The sequence below is a fragment of the Eubalaena glacialis genome, chromosome 13, assembly GCF_028564815.1.
Source record: "Eubalaena glacialis isolate mEubGla1 chromosome 13, mEubGla1.1.hap2.+ XY, whole genome shotgun sequence".
NCBI lineage: Eukaryota > Metazoa > Chordata > Mammalia > Artiodactyla > Balaenidae > Eubalaena > Eubalaena glacialis.
This window is the reverse complement of record NC_083728.1, coordinates 53,313,995-53,341,064: the sequence shown is the minus strand read 5'-3', so window position 1 is coordinate 53,341,064 and position 27,070 is coordinate 53,313,995. Positions and strand designations below refer to the sequence as shown.

The 27,070-nt window shown below is 46.1% G+C and overlaps 1 protein-coding gene across 6 annotated transcripts in view; it reads left to right on the top strand.

Annotated features, from left to right (window-relative positions):
* Positions 1-27,070, top strand: part of RIN2 (Ras and Rab interactor 2) — a 226,994-nt gene that overhangs the window by 34,303 nt on the left and 165,621 nt on the right. For all 6 annotated transcript variants that reach the window (XR_009703116.1, XR_009703114.1, XR_009703113.1 and 3 more), the window contains exon 2: positions 4,691-4,800. The gene's annotated coding sequence lies outside the window, so the exon portion shown is untranslated. The remainder of the gene's footprint in view (positions 1-4,690; positions 4,801-27,070) is intronic.

The following is a 27,070-nucleotide window of genomic DNA, read 5'->3' as shown; positions in this document are numbered from 1 at the left end:
TCGCTAGATCACTGGTTCTCAACCTTCACTCAACATTGGAGTCACCCAATGGGCTTTGAAAATTAAGACTGTGTGGGTCCACCCCCAGAAATTCTGCTGTAATTGATTTCCAGGTGTGACCTGGCCATGGGGCTTGCTTTGTTGCTTAAACCTTCTTAGCTGTGCAGCCAGGGGTGCGACCCTGGCAGGGGTTGAGCCTTGTAGCCAAGTCTTGCCAGGTAATTTCAGCCCTGCCTCTGGTTTGTGTTTCTTTAATTTGCCTTGGGGCCAAGTCTTCCCACAGATTGGAATTGTTGGAGGGGAGGAGGAGGGAACAGGGGGGCTGAGGGCATAGATGCTTTGCCCCAGGTGAAGGCAAGCGCAGTCTAGTGGGGCAAGTGGATGAAGTTCACAGAGGTTCAGGCAGAGACACGTGGGTTGGGGTGAGGAGAACGCAGAGAGTGGAAGAGAGGTTGGTATCATTTGAATCGTGCGAGCAGCTTCACCTGCTCTTCCCCTTGGAGTCTGCGATTTCCCCAGGTGGTCTCTGTGTGGGTGCCTCTCCATACAGCAGCTTACCTTGAAGGGTGACCCTTGACTGATTCTCTTCCGTTAGCCCTTCCCTCACAGAAAATGCAACTCCACTATACTCACGTCACAAGGGACGAGTTTCAGCAAAACAATATCATCCCTTACATTAAATTAATCTTGTTACTTCTAATCGTATTGGTTTACATTCTTGTTCTTATATAATTTGTCATTGTGCTTGGTTTTATAATTGTACAAGCTCATGAGAATAAGGTATTGATACCTAGTTATTTTATTTGTCCATACTTAATTAATATTATAATAGAAACAATATAATGGAGGAAGCACTGGATTTTTTATGCCTTGAAAGGATAAGCTTCCTTTCCTCACTGGGCCCCTTTGCTCTGTGTGACTGTGCAACCCACCTGGATACAGTGGCCAGTAAATTAACCCGACCTCTTATTGATCTATTAGCAAAGATCAGAAGACATTGTGTAGTGTAATGGAAATAAAAACAAAAATAAACAAATGGGACTTAGTTAAACTCAAAAGCTTCTGCACAGCAAAGGAAACCATAAACAAAATGAAAAGACAACCCACAGAATGGGAGAAAATATCAATATTTGCAAACGATGCAACTGACAAGGGATTAGTCTCCAAAATTTACAAACAGCTCATGCAGCTCACTATCAAAAAAACCAAACAACCCAATCAGAAAATGGGCAGAAGACCTACAGAGACATTTCTCCAGAGAAGACATACAGATAGCCAAGAGGTACTTGAAAAGATGCTCAACATCGCTAATTATTAGAGAAATGCAAGTCAAAACTACAGTGAGGTATCACCTCACACCGGTCAGAATGGCCATGATCAAAAAATCTACAAACAATAAGTGCTGGAGAGGGTGTGGAGAAAAGGGAACCCTCCTATGTGGTTGACGGGAATGTAAATTGGTGCAGCCACTATGGAGAATAATATGGAGGTTCCTCAGAAAACTAAAAATAGAACTACTATATAATCCAGCAATCCCACTCCTGGGCATATATCTGGACAAGATGAAAACTCTTAATTCGAAAAGATACCTGCACCCCAGTGTGCATTGCAGCACTATTTACAATAGCCAAGACGTGGAAGCAACCTAAATGCCCATCAGCAGATGAATGGATAAAGATGTGGTACATATATACAATGAAATATGACTCAGCATAAAAAAGAATGAAATAATGTCATTTGCAGGAACGTGGATGGACCTGGAGATTATAATACTAAGTGAAATAAGTCATACAGAGAAAGACAATATCATATAATATCACTTATATGTGAAATCTAAAAAAATAATAATAATAATACAAATGAACTTATTTACAAAACAGAAACAGACTCACAGACAGAGAGAACAAACTTATGGTTGCCGGGGGGAGGGGTGGGGGAAGGATGGATTGGGAGTTTGGGATTGACATGTACACACTGCTACATTTAAAATAAAATGCCTTTCCATGAAAAAAGAAAAAAATTTTTAAAAAGAGAAGACTTTATAAGTGATGCAAATGGAGCTTGAAGCTTATTGGGATTATTTTTCAGTAGCCCTATCTACACGTGAAATAGGGGTTCAGAGGAAAATCTGAATTAAGAAGAAAAGTGGGATTTAAATTATTATCAAAAAAAAAAAAAAAAGGTGAGGATGATGATGACATTGACTGATGTTGGTGACGGCGGGTGGCGGTGAACATTTATTGAGCATTTGCTAAGTAACCTGAAACGGGCCTGTGCTTTCCATGGTTATTTTACTTGATCCTTAGAACAACCCTTTGAGGCAGGTGCTATTACAATCACCCCACTTGACACAGAAGGAACCCAAGTAAGTAACAATTAAGTAACTTGTCTGAGAGATTCAACTGGGATTCAAGACCAAATATGTTGCCTCCAGGCCTTAGAGCTGAGTCTTCTCAAGTACATGGAGAGGGCGGGGAGGCTATTCCAGGCCAGAAAATGTGAACCCAGGGAATGAAGGAGGGGGTGTGTGTGCCATGTGCTGGGGAGGGTACCAGGGGAGGTGCTGGCAAGGAGGTCAGCGACCAGTTACACAGCCTGGCGGAGCAGTGAGACGATGAAATACTGATGAAAGAGTTTTTAAAAAAAAAGGATGAGTTCATCCTTTTATACTGATGTAGGAACCCTGATAAGACATCCTGAGAATGGAATAAGCAATGTGCAGGACGACACATAAACATTTATTTAGAAAAGAAACACGTGTGTGTGTGTGTGTGTGTGTGAGAGAGAGAGAGAGAGAGAGAGAGATTGAATGTTTGCACAGAATTGATCTGGAAAGATATCCTTCCAAGTTCTGACAGTGTCCACGTGTGCCAAGGATGCAGGCTGCAGGTATTAGTGGTGACGATCAAAGGAAACTTGAGCTTTTTTTAATTTAATTTTTATTTTATATTGGAGTATAGTTGATTTACAATGTTGTGTTAGTTTTAGGTGCACAGCAAAGTCAATCAATTATACATATACATGTATCTATTCTTTTTCAGATTCTTTTGCCTTATAGGTTATTACAGAATATTGAGTAGAGTTCCCTGTGCTATACAGTAGGTCCTTGTTGATTATCTGTTTTGTATGTGGTAGTGTGTGTATGTTAATCCCAAACTCCTAATTTATCCCTCCCCCACTTTGGTAACAACAAGTTTGTTTTCAAAGTCTGTGAGTCTGTTTTGTAAATAAGTTCATTTGTATCATATTTTAGATTCCACAAATAAGTGAAGTCATATCATATTTGTCTTCTCTGTTTGACTTACTTAGTATGATAATCTCTAGGTCCTTCCATGTTGCTGCAAATGGCATTATTTCATTCTTTTTTATGACTGAGTGATGTTCCATTGTAGTTATGTACCACATCTTCTTTATCCATTCCTCTGTCAGTGGACATTTAGGTTGCTAAAGGAAACTTGAGCGTTGATCTAGCATTTATGTTTTGTTTTCTGTTTGTTTGTAAGCAAGATGACTGCATTCATGCACTTAGGTAATTCTGAAAAGGTGAGGGTGTTGTTAGGAAAAAAGAAAAAGAAATGGAATCATTTGGGAATTTCACATTCTGTCCCATCTCCAAATCCTAGACTTGAAGATTTCAGGACTGTTTACATTGTTGGAGCTGAGGTAATGCAAGGGCTAAAGGAACAAATTGTCACTGAATTCATGGGGAAGACAGCATCCTTGCTGATTAGTTCCTTTTTTAACGTGGAAGACTATTTGGAGTTTTAGATATCTGAGTGTTGGCATAGGGGTGTAGAGAACATTCTGGTAAAGCAAGTCCCCTCTTGCGTTACCTGGCCCAGAGGTGGGAATAGGGATCAAAATAGGAAGAAAAGACCCTTCGAGGTACAGTCTGCCCTCCACATCCGTGGGTTCAATTTCTCGAAATTTCGATCCAAGGGGGTTGAATCTGCAGATGCGGAACTTCCAATACGGAGGCCGATTGTATTCATGTACTACGTACACCTCCGTTTTTATTTTTTTATTGGAGTATAGTTGCTTTACAATGTTGTGTTAGTTTCCTCTGTACAGCAAAGTGAATCAGCTATACGTATACATATATCCACTGTTTTTTAGATTTCCTTCCCATTTAGGTCACCACAGAGCACTGAGTAGCATCATTCTGTGTGCTATACAGCAGGTTCTCATTAGTTATCCACTTTACATACAGTAGTGTATATACGTCAGTCCCAATCTCCCAATTCATCACTCCGCCCCAGGCATGCTATTCTTGATGAAGAAAAGGCTGGCTTCTAACTTTCCCAGATACTGAGAACCAGGAGAAAAGACATGGAACCTTGGAAAGTGAAGATAAAAAATTCTTTTAATTAAAAAAATTTTTTTAATTGGGAGAAGAAACTTCACAGCCACTGACGTGTTAACAAAGGGGAGAACGATTGTTAGCATTTGACTAAAGGCCTCCAAGTACCGTCAAATATAAATATTTATTGAGTAACCCAGCCCAAGGCATGGAGCTTAATGATAAGGAACTTGGACGTCGTGGGTTTTGGTATCCACACGTCCTGGAACCGACCCCACGCAGACACCAAGGATGACTGTGCCCTCACCTCTCAGCACCCCCTCCCAGCACCCCCACCCCTCTCAGCACCCATGCGTACAAATGCTAAGTGGCCAATTCTGTGTGTTGTAGATGGATAAAGGACATGTGGACTTTTGAGCTTCCGCCGGAGAAGATAACAGTTCAAGCCCTCCAGGATGCTGGGCAGGTGGGGGCTGGAGTGAGAGATGCTGGCGTGAAGGGTAAGTGACGACTGAAGCCCAGTGCGCCGCGGCCTGGACTCTTTGGTTTCCAAGTTCCTCAGTGTGCGGGGATATGGTGTGGTCTGGCTTGGTGCGCTGCTGTGGATGTGACCTCTCTCTGACAGAGGATCAGGGAGGATGCTTACCTGTTTCCTGGTACCTAAGGGATTCTGTTGTCATGCAGTGGCTGCAGGGCCCAACCAAGATGAGGACAGCTCAGGAGCCCCAGAGAGTAAACTGTAACCGCGCACCTTTATGGAGCGCGAACTGCGTGGCAGGCCCCAGTGCTTTAATGCATTAATTCATTTCGTTCTCATCTTAGAGCTGGGCCACCAGGGAGCGCAAAGAACCTGGTTGATTACTGAGAGCGGATGGTCCTGGTGGTGGCCCCATCCCAAGGGAAAAGCCTCTTCCTCTTTCTCATACATCCCCCGCTTGCCTTTCTCCCCATGCCCGCGTTTCATCTATTTTTTTTTTTTTCATGGAATCATAGATCTCTGTATGAAAGGGACTTAGCATCAGAGGGACGTCAGCATAGGTCACCGTGGTGGATCATAGTTTCCCTAAATGGCCACCGTGGTATCGCTGCTCTTCCAGAACCTTGCCGGGTCCCCTCAAGCTGGGAGGTCTGCTTTCCCTCCTCTTGAGTCTGAGTGGGACTCGGTGACCACCTTCACAGGGAAGGCGGCAGAGGTCACACTGAGTGACCTCAAAGCCGAGATCAGCAAAGTGCACGTGGCTCCCAGCCGGCGCTCACGCTCCGGGCAGGCCTGCCTGTGAGAACAGCTGGGCCCCGTGGAAAGGCCCCGAGTAGGGGTTCCAGCCGACAGCCCCTCCAGGGCCCCATTGACACGTGAGGGAGACTTCCAATGGCGCCAGCCCCCAGCCTTGGAGCTGCCCCACTGCTGCCGAGTGGAGTGCGGACAAAGTGAACTGTCCCCGCGGAGCCCTGTCCCCGCAGCAGGTTCAGGAGAGGATAAACATTGTCACTGCTTGGTGCTCTCTCATGTAAACCCACCGCGACACCGTTGAAGGTAGATGTCATTCATTGCACAGATTTACAAGTAAGAGGAAGGAGGCCGAGTCAGATGAAGTGACTCACCCAAGGCCACACGAGGAGCTGGGATTGGAACCCAGCGCTCCCTGATGCCCAGCTTGTGAGATCCCCCCCTGCCCCAGGGCCCATTCCTTCTGCACTGGGAGCTGGGGCCTTTGCTGCCCCTCAAATACAGCCGTCTCAGAGAAGGCAAACCATTTGGAATAGGAGGACCAGAGAATACAACTTTGGAGAACTAGCTTTACATAGTTTGCTCTGACTCTCTTTCCTTAATTTGAATCCTAGTTAAACCCTGGGATCCTGCCTTAAACATACAGTCCTCTCGGGAAGCTGCCTGCTTTCCCTCCGAGAGCTTAGAGTCACGGTATCTGCTCCTGTTACACGACATTCGTATCATGTGAAGTAATAGTCATGTTTCTGTGTCATCCCTGTTTGACTTCAGGCTCCGTGAGGCCAGAGCCTGGTCTGTCTCTCCTATTTCTCACTTCTTAGCACAGACTCTAACCTGTAGTAGACAGTGAATAAATGCAAGTTAAATAAATACCAAAGAGCCGTTAAGTGTGAATTTTCTCGAGAAGGATGATGGTAGCATATAAGGAAGTGCAAAATTCCAGGTATAAATACTGAAGTCTTATCTTGGTGCTAAAAGTTTGTCTTTTGAGGTCAAGGTTTCTTTGTCACTTCCTTTGTTTCTCCTGTTAGATAAAACATCTTTGGGTTTCACTTTTATAAACAAAGAACTTCCACAAGATGCAACAGTAAACTAAACAATAACGGGAACTGACAGAGCTCTGAGACAATATTTCTCAGTGGGTTGTTATTCAAGTGGAAGATATTTTCAGATGTGCAGCATTGGAGAATTGACTTTGGTATGAATGTTGAAATGTGACATGTAACGTCCACACTCATCGCGGTCGGCCTTTGCTCATGGTATCGGTGGCCTTGTGTCTTTCAACTTGAATTTAGTTCCATGTCTGCGTGGCATTGCAGCTGCTCCAGAACTGGGGACAGCTCTTCTCTCTACGTTGTCCAGAGTGTCCAGCACTGGATCCTATGCTCAGTAGGTAGACTATCAGCAGGACCAGAATATGAGGATATTTGTTTCTTTTATTTTGGCCTCTGGGATCCTAGTTCCCCAGCCAGGGATCAAACCCTGGCCATGACAGTGAAAGCGCCGAGTCCCAACCACTGGACCACCAGGGAAGTCCCAAGGATTTTGTTTTTTAAGAAGGATAAATGAATGCATGCAAAATGTTAGGCAAGTTTAAATGCTTAATCATCTTTTTTTAGCGCCTAATCTATCAGTCAGCTTTTGCTGTCTAACAAACCCCCCAAAACTTAGTAGCTTCAAACAATAGCCATGGATTTAGTTCACGATTCTGCAGGTTGGAAGTTCAGGCCACCTGGGTCAGCTGGTCTAGCTGGGTTTTCTGGGCTGACTGGTTTTCTGGGAGCTGACAGGTGGAGGAAGCCTCGGCCCAGGTGACCCACCTCTGCTCTGCTCCCCTCCCCCCAGCAGGTTAGGCAGGACTCCAAGAGGACGCACGTGCACGGCTTCTTGAGGCTAGGGCTTGAGAAGGACACAGGGCCACTTCTGCCGCTTTCTGTTGGCCAGAGCAAGTCACAGGACAGTTCAGATCCGAGAGATGATGAGTAGGCTCCAGCCCTTGGTGGCAGGGTTCGCAAAGCCTGCAAAGGGGCAGGCTCGCAGGGAGCGTGGAGAACCGTGGCCACTGCGGAAATGCACACACCCAGTAAGATGCAGTATTGTGCGGGGGACATTGGCAGCGCTACCTTGCAGGTGGTGGAAATGAAACTCCTTATACGCTTTATAACTTATGAGAAAATGGAACTGGATTGAGAGGAGAGGCTAGCAGGAGAGGCTGAGATGGACACAGAAGAGAAGAGCCCTGGGTGCCACACCTCCCCCCAGTTCTCCAGCTCCCAAGTCTGGAAAAGGGGGGATTGAGACAGGTCGGGGGGAGGGGAGATAGAGGCAGAGCGCAGGGTGGATAGTTGTAGCAAAGAGGGTTTCTTTTCCTTTGCTGCAGTTTTCTCTCCCTCTGTCTGCTGGTGGTGGCAGGCAGATCAGAGGTGAAGAGTAAGGAGCCGCCTTCACGTCTGGGTCGGCAGAAGGTGCCCTGCACAGAACCCGACAATCGGGGACAGCCTCAGTGCCGGCTGCTTCCTGCCCCGAGGCTTCAAGTGCCTGTGGTTTGTCTGCTTCCTGCCCCTGAGGTTTCAAGTGCGTGTGGTTTGTCTGATGGGTTTGTTTGCTGGAGGGGAGGGGAAGGGTCGGATGGTCTGTCTGCTGCCTCCCTTCTACCATGGCATTTCAGGGAGGCTTCACCTTGCACCCCCGGGCCGCAGCCTCCTGACATTTGTTTTGCATCTCTTTGTCACAGTGGCCCTAGAAGGCTGAGACTGAGTTATCCTCGCTTTACAGATGGGGAAACCGAGTGCTGGGACGTTCAGGAACTTGCCTGGATCACACAGGTGGGCGGTGGCCAGAGCAGGGTTCGAAGCTGGGCTATGCTTTGGGTTCCACAGTGCATGGCCCTGAACACCGCCATGCTGTGTGGCCTGCAGGTCAGACGGAAACGGCTGCCCAGTCAGGTGTAATCAGGACAGCGGAGTGTCATCCCTCCCCCTCCCCGGCCGCTGCTTGGAAGGAGGTCTGAGGTCTGAGGACTGTGCTTAGGAAGGTGTCACCCTAGAGAATTCAGCAGCAGCAAGAAGCAGCTACCTGGGGGAAACCCCGCCCTCCCCCAGGTAATCAGGAGCCCTGGGTAATCAGGGTGGGGAATTTCCAGCAGAGTCCTGAGCCCCCCACCCCACCCAGCAGGGTCTGAGCACCCTGCTTCACAGCAGCCCCGGGAATGCTCTGGTGGGGGCTGGGCAAGCCTGGTCCTCTGCCCAAGTCCTCAGGCCCCTGCTGAGTCCCTTTGAAATATTCCTCACTCAGTTCCTCTCAGTTCCTCTGGGAAGGGCTCGTGTGCCCCAGCCATGTGCTCCGAGGAGCGGGACCCTACCGGCATCTCCCCCCGGACGCCCCTCTTGTACCATCTCTGGTTCTCAGGCTTCCCCTGCTCTCCATGCACAAGAACGTCCTGAACCAAATATAGTTGATGGAGGATGCTCGTTTATGACCCTGCTCATGGTTTAGTTAAAGGCAGTGCTGCCATCAGCTGGCCGAGACTTTTAAAGTGGTTTCATGAAGATGGAATGTGTTCCTTTTTCTTCATTCTCTTTTTTTCCTTTTTCTTTTCCTCAGTCCTACCCATTCTTTCCAATAGGCGGGTGCAGCTTGGAAGCCTGATGGTAATAAGGAGAAGCAAGAATTGCTTGAAAACAGTAGCATTTATTAAAGGCTTTGCCACAAGCCAGGTCCTGTTCTAGGCACGTTACACTTTCTTTTCTCACAACAGTCCTGAGGGGCAGTGGTTTTGTCCCCATTCTACAGATGAGGAAACTGAGGTACAGAGAGGTGAAGTCACCTGTGTGTCATGATGCCTGGCACATTCAAGTGCTTGATGTTATTTGTAAAATGAACCATGTCTTAGTATGAGTCGAAAATTCAGGTGCAAGGGTTTCTATGGGCAGTTTCTATGGGTAGTACAGAAGGGCATGAGGGGGTGCAGCTGGGGCAGGGAAGGGGGAGAGGCCATTCAGGGTGGGGCCTGAGCAGGTGACTGCTGTGGGTAACCGGGGCTCAGTCCCACTGGGGACCTCTGACAGACCATGTACGGGGTATCCGGGAATTGTCCCACCAAGGGACACGGAAGCTGGGGTGTTCCTAGCGAAATCGTGGGGACCTTTTGAAGCAATTGTGAATTTCATAATTATATCCTATAAGTTGCCCCCATTTGTCCAGGGAAGGAAGGAAGGAGAGCCTATTGTGCAGGATTCCCCTGGCTTGCTGTACTTTCCCTTCGTTCTCTGCATCTCAACACTTCCTGTGCAACAAACTGCCCCCAGATGCAGTGGAAAAATTAATAATAAGTGTGTATGTAGCTCCTGCAGTAAAGGTTGGCTGGGGCTTGGCTGATCTGGGTTGGGCTCAGCTGGGCAGCTCTGCTGACCTTGGTTGGACCAACACACATTGGAGGGCAAGAGGAGTGGCTGATCCAGGCTGGGCTCAGCTGGGTGACTGTTTCCGGCCTCGGTCCAGCTAGGCTTGGCCTCGCGCCGAGGTCTGGCCTCAAGCCTGCTCCACCCGAGTGCATTCTAAGTCCGACCTTACAGACAGCGGCAGCCCAGGGCAGCTCTTCTCATGACCAGGGGAGAGGCAGGGGGCGCAGGTGGAGACCCAAAGGCCTCTGCACTGCTGCTTCTACGTTATCGTATTGATAACGCAAGTCACACGGTCAAGCCCAAGTTAAGAGGCCGAGCGGTGAACTCTGCCTGTCCTGGGGTGTGTCTACTGTTGGCCTTGGTCAGGACCCAGAAGGCCCACTGCTTCTGCCTAACTGGGCAAATACAAGGTGAAATTTAAAGGCCTTTACCAATGGCAGTTTTGGTTATAACTCTGGGCAAAGCCTCAAATCTTTAATGACAGTCTAAGTTGTTATTAATGGGAGATGACCTGGTTATTGAAAGCTACACGGCCTCAGGTTGCAGGAACTTCTGGTAGCTCGGACCTTCGCCGGGGATTGCTGCCCCACCTGGTCCCACGGCTTTGCTCCTCGTGGACTTGGGAGGTGTCTGGGGTTGTCCGGCTCCCTCAGTGACAACCCACTGCCTCCCCACAGCTGCCTAAAATGGTTTGACTTGGCATCAGCGCGTCCTGGTTGCTCAAGTGTGTCGGACTGAAATAAGAGCAGCCAGTGGGATGAATAAATTGTCAATTACATAGACGTGTATGTTTTCCTCCATTATGGGAGAATGCTCTGAGTTCTGTGAAAATGTCATTTCTTTGCCTCTATCAGTACCTTGGCTCTCCCGCCTGGCACAAATACAGTTGAGCTGGAGAGGCGGCAATGCTTCTATGTTGGTTGGAATTAGCAGCAATAGATTTACAGGACTTTTTCCCAGTGAGCATGGAAAAAACTTGCCACTTTATGCTTTTTGTGAGTTCTAAGTCATAAAGCATTCTGCTGAGGGTGGCTTGACTGTTGTGTTCTTGGCCCTGTACGTCTTTCCAAACACTTGTAAGTTACTTATACTGTGTTCGCATGTTGACCAAGCAAGTAAGACCTTGCTGAATGATGGCGCCGTATCTGGCCCGACAGAGCTTTCTAATTAACCCATCAATGCAAAGCATGCGCCTTATGAATGCTGCTAAAATGCCTGTGGACTCAGTGGCTTGTTTCTATCTTCGTGAATGTATAGGGATAAGGCAGAAAGTATCAGCTGTGTGAGCCAATTCGTGTGTCACTTCTGGGTGGGAAGGATGGTGGGGGAGTGGAGAGGTGAGATGAGAAACGGAAGCAGGTGTGTTCACAAGCACATGACCACTGTGGGCAGCTGGGGTCAGGCCCGCCGGGGAGCTCTGGGAGATGGCACTGACCTCACCTCAGAGTTACTTCACCCAGGGAGTGAGGACCCTGGGGCATTATCCACCAACCCCCATCCATCATTGGTGAGGACCATTCCAAGGGGCAATAGCTCTTTGGTCTTCCGGCCCACCTAGGCATACCCCTGCCATCAGTCTTCAGATCAAAGAGAGCTGTGGGTACCAGAGGATGGATATTTTGGAGGAGCTAGGTAGTTTGTGATTTTTTTTAAAGAAAAGTAACATTGACCTTTCTTAAAGTCGAAAAAATGGCATATATGGGAGGGCGGGTGCTGAGGGGACATGGGTGAGGCGCCCTTAGCATCTGCTATGGGGTGTGCCAGAGAGTTTGAGGAATGGAAGGAGGGAATTCGTAGCTTTTAAATCTGAGCACAGCGGAAACTAAATCCCTCTGAGGCCTTTGGAAGGAATGGGGAAAGGAGAACATTCTTTTTTTGCGTGGCTATTTAATTTATTTACATTTTGTCACAGCCATACAATGAAACATTATACAACCACTAAAAAAGGTAGAAGAACTACTGTGGTCTTCAAGTTACAGTTTTGAGTAGAGAAAAAGCACAATACAGAACGATCTTTAGAATATGTTCCTATTGATAGAAATAGCTTTATTGGGATCTAATTTACATATCATAAAATTCACCCCTTTTAAGTGTACAGGTATGAGTGCTTTAGTAAACCTTTACCGTTTTCTAGAAATTTCATGCAAATGGAATCATACACTGTGTGGTCTTTTGTGTCTGGCTGCTTTCACTCGGTCATCCGAGTTGGTAGCATGTCAATAGTTTGTTTCCTTTTTACTGTGGAAAAGTATTTCATTGATTGGATATATCGCTTTTTGTTTATCCATTCCACAGTTGATAGACATTTGGATTGATTTTAGTTTTATTATTATGAATAATGCTACTATGAACATCCACATACAAGTCTTTATGTGGACACATGGATTTTTATTTCTCTTGGGTAGGTACTTAGGAGTGAAGTTTCTGGGTCATATGGTGAGTACTTGTTTAGTTCTTTAAGAAACTGCCAAACTGTTTTCCAAAGAGGCTGCTCCATTTTACTGCATTCCCACCAACAATGGGAGCCTGATTTCTTCCTGTCCTCACAAACAGCTGGTGTGGTCATTTTTTTTGATGTTCGCTGCTCTGATAGAAGTATAGTCGCATCTTATCGTGAGTTTAGCATTTCCCGGTGATTAAAGATGTTGAGTATCTTTTCATGTGCTTATTTGCTAGTGGGTTATCTTCCTTGGTGAAGTGTCTGTTCAAATCTTTTCTTATGTTTGTGTTGGGTTCTTTATCTTCTTATTCACTAGTAAGGGTTCTAGACTATTGCCATTTTTTCTATAAGTCTGAAATTATTTCCAAATAAAAAGTTAAAAAAAAAGTCTAACCCCCATCACCCTCCCCATGCCCCTTCAGGATGGTACACCCAGGAATTGTTTCAGTGTGGACATGCTCGCTAAAATAATTCAAGGGAAGGGAGAGATCAGACTTTGAATCTTTGGCCAGAAGGAGTCATTGTCTGGTAACGACACAATGACTCTTTACTAAATCAAGACATACTTCCTTGACCACTTTTTCACTATGAATGGGAAATTAGTGATTAAAGCGTGTCCAGATGTTGGATAAAGGAACGCATGATAGAGCTTATTAATATCTCCCTTCCTCTCCTTACTGTGGAAGTTACTCAGCCACTTCAGCCTTCCCCTTCAGGTGTGGTCAGGAGGCGCCTGGTGGGCAGGTCACACGGTGGGTCTGGAGGGGTGGGCAGGGCTGGGCGGTCCCCATTCTGGCAACGAGAGCACAGACACACCTGTGTCCAGTGGGCCCCCCACCAAATCCCCTCCTTCTTCTGTAACTTCTCACATCATGAACTTGAACCAAATCCACGCCTGTAGCTAAATGTACTGAATTCAAACAGGACTTAATGGGCTGATTTAGTAAGCAGCAGAGGAAATAAGGATGATGAGGTGGAGAAGGAAGACCTTCCAACCCACTTGCCATCTCCCTGACGCCGGCCACGTTGGCCTGTACTTACCGGCTTTCAATTTTCCAAATATTTAGTGAATATCAACTGTTCATTGTTTCATTCATTCACTAAGTCTTTATGAACTCCTAACATGCCACTCCAAACTCAGCCACTGTTTGAGGCTGGGGGTAGGGATGGGAGGGGGGATTAGTGGTGAAGAAAAAGGGCAAAGTGCTTTCCCCCAAGAGGCTTCCATTCTCTTGGAAGGAAGAAATAGATGGATGGAAGTGGGAGAAACAGACAATAAATAATTAAGCAAATAAATACACAATAGATATCAGGTTATAATAAGCATTACAAAATGAAATACAACACAATAAGGAGGTTGAGACAGATGTGTTCATAAAAATTCTGGAAGGATGTACTCCAGAGGATTATTAACAAATAGACCTGTAGTTTTAAAAAATTTACGTTAGTAATTTGTTTTCTAATTTTTCTATAACAAACTTGTATTGCTCTTTTTGGTAAAAAAAGTTATTCCAAATTTGCCGAAAACATTAGATTTTAAGTCCATATGATTCATTGTGTCACTGGTATCATAATTTTATAACCAAAAATATTGAAAAAAAATCAACTGGAAAATAATACATAGTCTTTATTGTCTACAATGTGGTTTCTGCATGTTTTAGGAATTTTGATATGTGGAAATATAAGATCAATAAATTATGGAAAACCAGGCATGTTTATGAAATGCCTTTCTGATGGGTAACTTGGAATGATGAACGGTCTCTTCAAGTCTTGGTCAATTACAAATGTTGCTAAGTTGGCCAGAATAGAAAATAGTAGCATTAAATGCAAGATGCAGAGACCAACCATTTGAGCCCCAAATGCTGCTTCTAATATTGTTTTGTTTTCACTGGCAAAGGGAACTGCAAATGTGTGTCCAGGAGTTCACACAGCAGAACATACAGTCATTGGGTTAGCCTGGCCCAGGAAGACTCCCAGACTTGGAAAGTCAGACAAAAATGAAACATTTTAAGGCCCCACCCAGACTCTTTGCCTGGGGCTCAGCTCCCAGGAACACGCATACATATGTATGATTACGTTGCCCCTCCCTCCTTCCCTCCTTCTCTTTCCCCTCCTCCGTGCTTCCGTATGACTGAGTCTGCCTTTTCATTGATTGGTGCCGCTTTCCAAAAAAGGTGACACTTTGTCTCCTAACGTCACCACTGCTTATAACAACCGCTCACGACAACTCGTGTGGTCACACAACACTCCCACCCAAGACATCCGCCCAAAACCTTCCCACCCTACACGGTCAAGTCATTCCGTTTCTGGTATAGGCTGACGTTAAAATCCACTTGGGAATACATCAGATCCCATCCAAATAATAACTTCATTGGATGGTTTGCAAGCTTGGTCATGTTTTCTTGTAACTGATTCAAATTCATAGTTATCCATGTACGCACTGATAAAGAAACTCAAAATCTGCGTCCACGCAAATTCTTTTGTTTTTGTTTTTGTTTTTGGTTGTGTTGGGTCTTCGTTGCTGTGCACGGGCTTTCTCTAGTTGCGGCGAGCAGGGGCTACTCTTCATTGCGATGCGTGGGCTTCTCATTGCCGTGGCTTCTCTTGTTGTGGAGCATGGGCTCTAGGCACGCAGGCTTCAGTAGTTGTGGCACGTGGGCTCAGTAGTTGTGGCTCGCGGGCTCTAGAGCGCAGGTTCAGTAGTTGTGGCGCATGGGCTTAGTTACTCCGCGGCCTGTGGGATCTTCCCAGACCAGGGCTCGAACCCGTGTCCCCTGAACTGGCAGGCGGATTCTTAACCACTGCACCACCAGGGAAGTCCCCATATGGATTCTTAATTGGCTCTTGCTTTAAGTCGGAGTTCCATGGCTCTACTCACTGTTTCCAGTGGTTTCTGTTGTTCCAGAGCGATTGATCCCAGTAGCTTTGAGGTTTCTTTTTTGTTTATTTTTTACTTCCTTGTTGATTGGATTCTAAGGAGCCCAACTGTCACTCCTTTGTTTTACGTTCCTAGATCACTCATTATTGAGAAATTAAATGATGCTAATTGAGAGAAGGCTTATAATGAGGCAGGAATTCTAGCTACAAAGATAAAGTACACTTTTAGCAAAAGTTAACATTTTAAAGTTTGATAGTATTCAACAAAAGTTAACGAAGGTATATAAAGGACTATTTGACATTGAGTGAAAAATAATGTATTGGTTCCTTTTTTCTTATAACAAATTCTAGCTTCACTAAAAAGAATTCATTTGTTTTTATATAACTGCATTTTGCACTATACTAGTTCAGTGTTGCCATAACTAAGTTTTATTAGGCTTTGTTTTGAAAATTTGCCTTTTTTTTTCTTCCTTGGACTTTAAAAAGCATAAGTCACAGTGACATGCTCAGTGTGGCATTTGCTGATGCGTAAGAGTGCGTGTGGTTTTAATTTTTGGTTGTTTTTTTCTCCCTCGACCTTTTCTTTTAGTTAATGTGAATCACATTGCGTTTTCCACTCCTGAGCGCTGATTATTGCCATCCACTTCCTCTGGAGCTCACCACACCACGAGGTCCTCTGGGAAATGGATTAGTCACAGCCGAGCCAGGCACCTCGCGTGCCACGGTCGGTATCAGCTCCAACAACCGTGCCTTTAGGAGGAAGATGAAAACTGCTGTAGCGTCTTCCTTCGGGGAAGGAATAAGGCCTCAGTTTGGGGGTGTGTATGGCTTGTCACACTCCCTGGATTCATCTTTATAATATAACACACAGGCAGATTGGATATTAAGAAAGACAGAGATCTCATTTGGTTATGAAGCTTCTCAGGCACACTTCTGCCCTCAGGAAACAGACATCAGAGTTGATCAGAGCCTCTTGCCTGTGGCACGTGCATAATATTTGGAGATGGGCTGAATCTTAATATACTGATGTGATTTTGAAAAACTTGGAACAGGTTTATTTATCTCCAACATGTTTTTATCTAATCCACTTGAGTCTAATTTCAGAAATTTTCAAGCCAAAGGATTTTTCTTTATAGGCCAGACTTATAAAGACATTCCCAAGGTCACGCCTTAATCATATCGATAATTGTTGCTAGGTTTCAACTTCCATTTAGCATCATTGATTGACAGCTTGTGACCCCCTGTCCCCAGGTGTAGTTGCCATCTTCCCTCCATTTGGTATCACCTGACCTAAGGGTGCTGTGGCTGTGGTCTCTATGATCGGGAGAACTCTTTAATTTTCCTATTCAGAGTGAAGCCCGTTCAAGTTTGAGGAACTAGAGCAGCTGAAGAGCAGGGACCAGTGGTTAACCAGTTAGATAAACTGAGCAAGGTGTCAGGAGATCACGTTCTGGTCTGAGCCGGGGGTGGCTTTGGGGAACTGTGTGTGCCGCCCTCGGCCTCAGTTTCTTTGAGTCTGTTAGCTTGTAGGGGGCAGAAAGGCCAACCCCAAACAGCGTAGCCTGGTGAGGACTGGGCACGGTGGCCCTGCAGACAGAATGGGGTCACACAAACAAAAAGCCTGACCAAGTATTAGATGAACATACAGGGAGTATAAGCCCTTAACCTTCACGGTAAAAAGGATCGCCAGCTCTGTTTCCCTGAGACAGCGGAACATTCGTCTGGAGATTCTGCTCTTGCCTGTCCTGTCGATCATCTGGGGCTCAGGGGCGTACAGAGCACAGCAAGCCTCCTGCTCAGTTAGAAGTGAAGGGCTGGCGTGCGGGTGAGGTGACCCCGAGAGCCACGCTCTACCCCGGCGCCGACGCTGGCCAGCTGTGAGGCCTCGGGTAGGTAACTCAGCCTTCGGGCCTCATCTTCCTCACTGATGGAATCAGAGTAGGGCCTCTCTACCTGAAGGCCAGGAGTGCTGATGGAAGAGGACGCTGGGGACCCCACTGGCAAGTAGCACCACGGCTGTTACCAGTGTCTGCAGCGTCCAGGAGAGAGGCAGCACCCCATACCTGTCATCCACACGCTCAGTGAGCTCTCAGCTCCCTGGGGCTGGCAGCTCTCTCAGCTGTGACTTGCGGCAGGTCCAGGAGCCCCGCTTGTTGCTCACATCATGGATCACTAGCTAGCCTGAGCACTGGCCAGAAAGCGATGCAGGCGTAGACACTAAGTCTTTCTCTGTCTGTCTTACTTCCCTCAGGATGATAATCTCTAGGTCCATGCGTGTCGCTGCAATGGCGTTATTTCATTCTTTTTAATGGCTGAGTAATATTCCATTGTATATTTGTAGCGCATCTTCTTTATCCATTCATCTGTCGATGGACATTTAGGTTGCTTCCATGTCCTGGCTGTTGTAAATAGTACTGCTATGAACATTGAGGTGCAGGTATCTTTTCGAATTAGAGTTTTCTCCAGATATATGCCCAGGAGTGGGATTGCTGGGTCCTATGGTAGCTGTATTTTTACTTTTTTAAGGAACCTCCATACCATTCTCCATAGTGGCTGCACCAACTTATTGTACCTTCCCACCAACAGTGTAGGCGGGAGCGTTCACCTGTAATTATCTTGTCACTCCTGGCTGGTACGGTGAGGAAGAGCAGTTGGTGTCAATGTGATTCCAATAATGTTTGTTCTCTTTAGCCTTTTATTTATTTCATATTTTAGTCGTTTCACAGGACTTAATTTAGGGAACTTAACTGGATGTGGTGTGAGCTGGTCCCAGAACATCGCAGCAGGTGATGCTGCCCTCTGATCTAGAGGAGCCCTCTGGCTTTACCTCAGATTTCATTCGTGGCATCCATTAGCCATCCCGCCTATGCTAACGCTGTCTCTCCAACCCCTGGCCACGTGCCCAAGCTCCAAACTCATATCCAGCTCTGTCGGTCATCTCCACTTTGGTGACCCATGGTCTCTTCACATTCCACTGGTCTAAAGTTCATCTGTTTTGTTTCTCCCACTACACCTGCCATTTTTCTGGATGCCGTAATTTGGTGAATTCTACCACCTTCTACCCAGGTTTCCTACAGCTGAAACCTGAAACTTCTCTGGGACTCCCTTTCCTCTACCCATCTCCCACATGTATCAAGTCCTGGCCCCCTTAAATATTTCTCACCTATATGCCCCACGCTTAATATGCATGGATCATCCTCCCACCCCCCAACTTGGTTGGCCCCCCAAAATGTCCATCTGCTGCTCAGAGGTATCCACTGGTGTCTTGTCATCACCCATAGGGTCAAATCTACATTTGTTTGCTTGGCCTACAAGGTGGTCTGTTCTGTGCAACCCCAGTTCCCCTTCCACAGAACCCTTGGGGCTCTAGCAATACTGAGAAAGATTGGATTTATGGTCTCCCCAAAGCACTTGCTCACCCCTCGCTTCTGAATGGCATTTCTCACCCTCTTCTCTCTGCCTGGAATTCCTTCCACTGCCTACTCATCCTTCCAGGCTCAACTCCGACGCTGCCTTCTTTGTAAAGCAATCCTGGTCTTTCTCAGAAGAACTTACACTTTCTATCTTCTGTTGCCATTGTGCTGGTCACAAATCTCAGTTGTTGTTTTTTTTAACATTTTTATTGGAGTATAGTTGCTGTACAATGGTGTGTTAGTTTGTGCTTTATAACAAAGTGAATCAGTTATACATATACATATGTTCCCATATCTCTTCCCTCTTGCATCTCCCTCCCTCCCACCCTCCCTATCCCACCCCTCTAGGTGGACACAAAGCACCGAGCTGATCTCCCTGTGCTGTGCGGCTGCTTCCCAGTAGCTATCTATGTTACATTTGGTAGTGTATATATGTCCATGCCACTCTCTCACTTCGTCCCAGACAAATCTCAGTTTTAACAGTGATCTTGTTGTACATGTCTGGGTGCAGAGGGTAGCATTTTTTTTTTTTTGGCCGCTGTATGTGTGGCTTGCAGGATCTTAGTTCCCTGACCAGGGATTGAACCCGGACCCATGGCAGTAAAAGCGCAAAGTCCTAACCATTGGACCGCCAGGGAATTTCCAAGGGTAGCTTTTTAATATGTCTGTTATCTCACGCTGACAGCCTGGTGCATTGTAGATGCTCCACCATGTTTGTTAAATAGAAGAGTGGTTGAATGAATTATCGGCCAAGATACACCCATCCTCGGTGCATAGGTTGGGAAAGAGAGAACTGGCAAGGTGGATGCAGGGTTAGAGCAGGCTCCTTCCTCTTCTGCAAGTTTATGGAGGATGTTTTCAGACTACTCATGAATATGGTCTCCAGAACCTTTAGGCCCATGGAGTTTATTCTAGTCTGTGTTCCATCCTTTAAGATGGACCCACGTGTATTTTATTTCAAGGTGGCTCAGAGGTCTGAGCTTCCTGGGAGATTTGCAGACTAGAAATAGTGCAGCACAGGTCCGGAGCCGGTCGACCAGTTCTCCAAGACTGAGGTGGTGGTGTGGGAACTGCCTAGATTTGACTAGTGGCAGCTCTGGTGGGGTAGCAGCACTATTTTTTTTCCTCTTGGGCTTCCTGTGTTCTCTCAGAGCTTACAGATGAGTTTCTTATCATGAATCCAAAGAATGGCAAGAATTTTCAGGGGCTAGGTCAATGGAATAGCTGGAAGAGCCCATATTAGTATGAAGAGACACGGGGAATAAGGAACTTTAAAAGCCAAGAATAGGTTCTAAACTAACGTTCTGATTTGATCTATGAAGCTCTCTTGCTCGGGGCCATCCTTCCATGACCCTCTCTAAGTACCTTTATTGTAGCAGAAACTGTGCCCACTGATCAACACTAATGAGAGAGACACATACACACAATTATAAATCCTGGATGCTAAAATACCACGTACATCTATTTGCATGAGAAGAATGAAGTTTTAATTATTGATGATCACTATTGCTCATGTAATATATGCATTCTTATGGCTACATAATTTTGACATAATTTAACTTGAAAGTACTTTGTGTGCATTTAGTGTATTCTTTCTTCACAATGTACTTTGTAAAAGGAAGTGGCTGTTTGCCCAAATACTTCTTAGCTTGGCCTAGGAACTTAGTAAACCGTGCTTTAAAATTAAAAAAAAAATTTCTAGTGATTGATAATAATCATTAGAATAGCTAACATATATTAAAGATGTACTATATTCCAGGCATTGTACTAAGAAGTGCTTTTCCATAGGTTATTTCATTGAATACCCGCTTTACTGATGAGGAAACTAAGGCATAAGGAGACTAAGTCACTGCTCAAAGCCTCCCACTTAGTGACTCCCTGGGAGGGGGGAACCCTTCCCTGTTTTAATAGTCACAGACCCATAGCAAGGAGATGTTGCTGATTGTTGGGGTTTCTTATCTTAAAATCAAAGCTGACTGATAGTGAACATGGTAAGGAAGCAAAAGGTAGTGAAAATGTTCATGCTCTGAAATCTGGACACTGAGTTAAGTTGGATTTCCCCCCTGCATAGCTGTTTGACCTCTGAGCAAAAGTGAGTGGATGGTAAGCGGATGAACCTGCTTTGTTCCCTTCCCTCCCAGCAGCTGGGTGAGCACTGACTGAGTTAGTAATTGTATAAACATGCTTTGAAAGCTGGACCCGAGCAGGGTCCTGCTTTAGGGGCCTGAACTAGGCTCCTTCCAGGTGACTCTTTACTTTCGGGAAGAAGCCTAGGGTAGAGAACGAAGCTTCTAAGACTGTTTCCTATCACCACTTATCCAAAGGGATTATGTCTCCCTTTGGTTGAACATGAGATGATTTTAGATGGACCAAAGATAAATCTTCTTTGAGCTTAGGGATTTGTTTTAAGATTATTTAAAATACATGTAACTAGTGCATCAAATTGTGATACCATCATGATTATTATTTAGGATGAGTTTAGATATATTTGGTTTTAAGTGAATTAATTTTAAAAGGTAAATAAGTAATAGGTAAATAAAAAAAAAATTACTGCAGGCAGACATAGATTTTTGGGGTATCGAGTAACACTCAGGGGTCCTCAAGGCCCTTGCCTTACCCCCAGCCCTTCCAGTGGCCTGTGGGCATCTTGCATTAGTAATTTTGTATTCTTTCCCATTAAGGGGGCTTCCAAAATAGAATAAGCCGTGGGCCCCCTAAAACCTGGGTCTGCCCCTGCCTGACTTGGACTTGGTAACAATTACAGGAGCCTCTTAGAGAAGAGAGATTTTTGCAAGTTCTGGCTGTCAGGGACGCAGTAGGAGCCAAGAAGAAGAAAAATGGTCTCTAACAGTTTTTTAAAACTGAACTCAGACATTAGTTACAAAAACTCAGGGGCCACCAATCTTTTCCAGGTGGAGAGGACCACGCAAAAGCCACCCTCCTAAAGCACCGAGGTCTCCTCACAGGCAGGGGTGGGTGTTGGGTTCTGATGGCATCTCAGGGGCCCCCTTCTCCGGAGACCTGCTCTCAGTGACACTTAGGAGGACACACCTCACAGGGCAGGTCAAGCCACCTGCCTGACAGTAAAAGGCAGGCCCCTGCCTCCTGTGGGATAAGCGCGGTTCCGTTCATGCTACAGAGCTGCCCGTGGGGTCAGGCCAAGGCTAGACTTAGCTGCGAACACAGGCTTGCTGGGCTCTTTATCCTTCCCCTCTGCTTCTCTCGCTCCCAAAGACACTCCCAATAAGCCGTGTGCATCTGAATCCCCATCTCGACCTCTGCTTCTGGCGAACCTGGTCCAGGGCTAAGCCTTTCTCAGCTCCAAATGCTTGAGCAGCCTATGCTTGACCTTCCCAGCAATCAGGGACTCCCTGCCTTCCAGAGCAGCCAATCCCGTTTGTAGGCAGCTCAGATCATCCGATGGGTCCTTCCTAGGCTGAGCCCAGCAGGCTGAACCTATTTGTAAGAAGACAGCCCGCCTGTCCCATCCTACCCTGCTTCCCAGTCTTCCCTGGGAAAACCTTCCCAGGCTGTCAGCTCATCTTTTTGTGGCCAGGATTCTGTTCACCTCACCTCAGTCCAGTGTGGCAGAATCCCACCGTTGGTGCCCACCAAAGCTGAGCCCCGCAGTCTCAGTGAGAGCTGGGGACTCACGGAGCAGGACTTGCCCCAGCGTAGAAACTGCCTCCCATGAGCCCAAATGCACGTCAGGGACTCGGGCATCTCCATCATTTTGCAGGAAGAGTCAGTTCAATCCAGAGTCCCTTTCACGTGTGCTCCTGGTCCACGGCGCCTTCTCCAGCATGTACTCCATTAATGCTTTCTGTACCCCTGCTCACAGGAGTTCACATTTATTTCTACCAAATTCCATTTTGTGAGCCTGTTGTCTCAGCCAGTTGAGTGGTATTTTGTATCCCAGTGATGTCACCTGGTCCCATTTTTCCAAAGCATGTTACAGACACCGCTAGAGATAGCCCAGAAGATTTTTAGGTGGTACTCAGATGAGCATTTTTTACACTTTTATTTCATTGTTCATTTTAATTCTTATGAACTTAATTTATAGTATAAAAATGTAATTAACACATCAAATACATAGATTCTTTTTTTTTAAATTTCAGTTTAAAATGAGTCAACTTAAAGAAAATCCTTAAGCCCATGTGGTGAGAATTATGAAGGCAGTTCACACAGGACTGATGTTTAGAAAACACTGGCTTAGAAGATCTACCATCTCTCTCTACTTTAAGCCATTTGTCAGCTTAACCTTGATGTACTCCTTATCCTAGTTTAAATTTTTTTTTGAAGCCTTTTATTTTATTTTATTTTATTTTATTTATTTATTTTAACATCTTTATTGGAGTATAGTTGCTGTACAATGGTGTGTTAGTTTGTGCTTTATAACAAAGTGAATCAGTTATACATATACATATGTTCCCATATCTCTTCCCTCTTGCATCTCCCTCCCTCCCACCCTCCCTATCCCACCCTTCTAGGTGGTCACAAAGCACCGAGCTGATCTCCCTGTGCTATGCGGCTGCTTCCCACTAGCTGGTTTAACTTTTTAAAAAACATCCTGAACAGAATGGTCATGGAAAGAAACTTGGGGCCTGCTCCCGTGTGATAGTGATTTATCAACTAGGGGCTCTGGGTGTGTGGACGTTTAACTGCTGTTTTGTCATCCTGTTACACACAATTTTCCATCTTGCTAAAAAGGTATCATTACTCATCAGCTCCTTTTTTGAAATTCAGATCCATGTCTAACAGGTTTTGACTATTCCTAGTCTAACAGCCCTGCCAAAAACGTAGCAAGTGTGAGCAGCTACGAGCTGCTCTGAGCACCCCTGAGCTGACATAGCTTGTCTTTGGAAACCCAAGCTGAGCCCCCCTGGGGATGAGCACTTTTGGCCAAAGATAGACCGTTTTACCAGTAATCCCAGTTAGAGTCATGCGTAAGATGGCCCTCAAGCCCACATCTTCATAAGGAAGAGTCCACTGCCTTCTCTGATTTTGAAACCAGGGGTCAACATTATGTACCAACCTTGTCTCAGCACCTCTTCAATTCCCTGTGAACGCTGGATGGTGACCACAAATTATGTCACGTGCGTTTTAGTTTTAATCAGAGCCTGGCATGTGATCCCTCCAGGCTGGGAAATGGAGATGCCCATGGAACACCCAGATGCCCTCTTACAGTGGTGCCGTGGCCTTGAGGATCCAGTCCTGCTTGTTAATGCTGGCCTCCTCTTCCCAGCCCAGAAGTCTTACTTCTTTCTTTATTTGCTCCTGTCACGGATATTAAACACTCCAATGGACAGGAGTTGAGTAGGTTTGTTTTCTTTTATTCTGCTGCCAGTCAACCTTATTTTGTTCCAAAAACACCTTTAAAAAGTTCTTCGATGGTTTTCTTTAGCTTTATTTGCAAGACTCCCTTCCCTGGGTCTTAGGCTTGTAGGCATTATTCATTTAGACCCGTCTCTGCCTCTGGAACCGTTCCTCGTAGTTTTGTCCTTTCTAGCCATGAGTTCACTGCAAAGTTGTTGGTGCAGACACATCAGCTTGTTGTGGTTCTTCTACCTCTTCACTAATTATTTGTGTTTGTGGTGTCAGAACCCCATTTTCAAGAACGTCTCACCTTAATTGAGAAGGAGGACATTTTTTTTAGATTCCAACTCACCTTTCAACTTTTTGGAATCTCTGCTCAGAAATTACAGGATTCGGGTGGCGCAGGGGTTAAGAATCCGCCTGCCAATGCAGGGGACACGCGTTGGAGCCCTGGTCCGGGAAGATCCCACATGCCTCAGAGCAACTAAGCCCGTGCACCACAACTGCTGAAGCCCGCGCGCTCTAGGGCCCACGTGCTGCAACTGCTGAAGCCAGCACACCTAGAACCTGTGCTCTGCAACAAGAGAAGTCACAGCAATGAGAAGCCCGTGCACCGCAACAAAGAGTGACCCCTGCTCGCTGCAGCTAGAGAAAGCCCACGCTCAGCAAAGAGGACCCAGTGCAGCCAAAAACTAACTAAATTAATTAATTAATTTTTTAAAAAAAGAAAGAAAAAGAAATTGCAGGATTCTCAGCCAGACTAGGATTCTCATTCCTGGCTGTCGTGAACATAAATGTGACGTGAGTGTCTTCCCTCGTGATGCCGGTCACTTCCATTTCTCTCATCGCTTCCACTTCTCCCATCACTTCCTCCTTGTTAATTGGAAGTAAGTCAAGACCGGTGGCCCCTCCCACTACTTTCTCAACCTTCTGAGGCCTGGATCTGTCAGTGAGTTGGGTCAAGGTTGTGTCATGCGCAGTTTTGATCACAATGACACTATGAGAATATGTGTGCACAATTGAATCCCCACCAGTTCTGTCTTTGATGTTTCCTCCTGATTTCTGTAGCAGGAACAATCACTCATTTCCTGCGTTTGGCAGTGGCTGTAATATCCTGCTGTTACAGTAGCACTTTTCTCGATTCATCCCCATTTTTATCCAGCGTGAGAACTGGTGCATAGATTTATTTGTTCTTTTTTTTTTTCTTATTAGTTAACTATTTTATACATATTAGTGTATATATGTCAATCCCAATCTACCAATTCATCCCACCCCTTCCTTTCCCCCCTTGGTGTCCATACGTTTGTTCTCTACGTCTGTGTGTCTATTTCTGCCTTGCAGACTGGTTCATCTGTACCATTTTTCTAGGTTCCACATATATGCGTTAATATATGATATTTGTTTTTCCCTTTCTGACTTACTTCACTTTGTATGACAGTCTCTAGGTCCATCCACGTGTCTACAAATGACCCAGTTTCGTTCCTTTTTACGGCTGAGTAATATTCCATTGTATATATGTACCACATGATTTATTTGTTCTTGACTTCCAGAGACAGCTTACTGACTCTTCAAACCAAACAAACAAAAATCTATTCCTTATCAACAGAACATGACAGAGCACACCCTCCTTTTGTTGTATTCTAATTAGAGTCTTGTTCCTTGTGGTCCTCCTGCCTCGTGTGAGCTTTTGCTGAGCTGTCATTTCCTCCACTGCCCCAGATCCAAATTTGCTTTTCCCTGACCCTGCTCTGTGTGGCAACTGGACTGATCCAACCAGCTACATTTCCTCGGGCTCCCTTTGCTAACTGGCTCCCCGCCGGGTTTGGCCGATGTGAGCACTGATGGGTATTGGGGTGGAAGGAGGAGAAAAACCAAGGCAATTCACCAACCTTGGTGTATTAGTGATTCAGATTTGTGCCTCTGCAAACTTACAGATTACCTGCGGTTATCACTGCAGAATAGTCATGTCTGCAAATGGCAGGCCCACAAATGCTAAGGGCTGTTGAAATGACCTGTGAGAGGATGAGGAGCAGCCACTGGAAAGAGCTTTGGGAAGAGCGCACAGGCAGATAACATCATGCCAGACACGCTAGGAAGAGGGAAGAGTAGATGAACAGGTCTGGAGACCCAGAGTTGTAGGGCAGGCAGTGCGGATTAGCTGGGAAGGACTTAGAACAGGAGGCATGATGGATAAAGTAGAACAAAACAGGTTGGGTCCAAAAGAGGTTGTAATTCCCTTTCCACTGTTGTAGGTGACAGGAAATATGTCGGTCAGAGTTTTTAGATGCATACCACTGAATCGCCCCTAGCTGGTTGATACAGGAAACAATGTTGAGGAACAGTTCTCAGGCTCCTGCGATCCATCAAGAAGTGGGCTGGGCTTCCCAGGTGACTCCCAGAAAGATACAGCAGAATCAGCCTGCCAAGGGTCAGGAAGCCGGTGAGTCAGGGGACCCCTTCCCAGCTGCCACTCAGGCCACACCAGCTCTGCCTGGCCCCTGGCCCTGCCTCTACTCCCGCCCCCTGCCGTTCCCAGCAAAGCCTCCCCGGAGCCCTTCTGCTTGGCAGAACCTAAGTCACACGACTGCATCCCAGCAGCACGGAGGCCAGGAAATGAGGGTTTGGTTGTTTGATTTTCTGCATTCTCCATTGGAAAGACAGGAATTATCTCGTAAGGTGTTATCGATGTGGGGAGTATGGTCAGAGGGGCATCCACAAAGGACAGGTGTCCACTTCAGGAAGGGACTTATGTTTTAAAGGAAGGAGTAGAGCGTAATGTCCAGCTGCTGCAGCAAAACACTAGGGACTGGGTGACTTATAAACAACAGAAATTTACTGCCCACAGTTCTGGAGGCTGGAAGTCTGAGGTCAGCGGCAGCATGGTCAGGTGAGGGTCTTCCTGGTTGCAGATTTCTTTCATGTCCTCACGTGGTGGGAGGGACTAGGGAGCTCGCTGAGGCCTCTTTGAAAAGGGCACTAATCCCACTCATGTGGGCTCTGCTCTCATGACCTGAGCACCTCCCAAGGGTCCCACCTTCTAATTCCACCACCTGGGGTGTTAGGTTTTTAGCATGAATTTGGGGGAGGGGCACA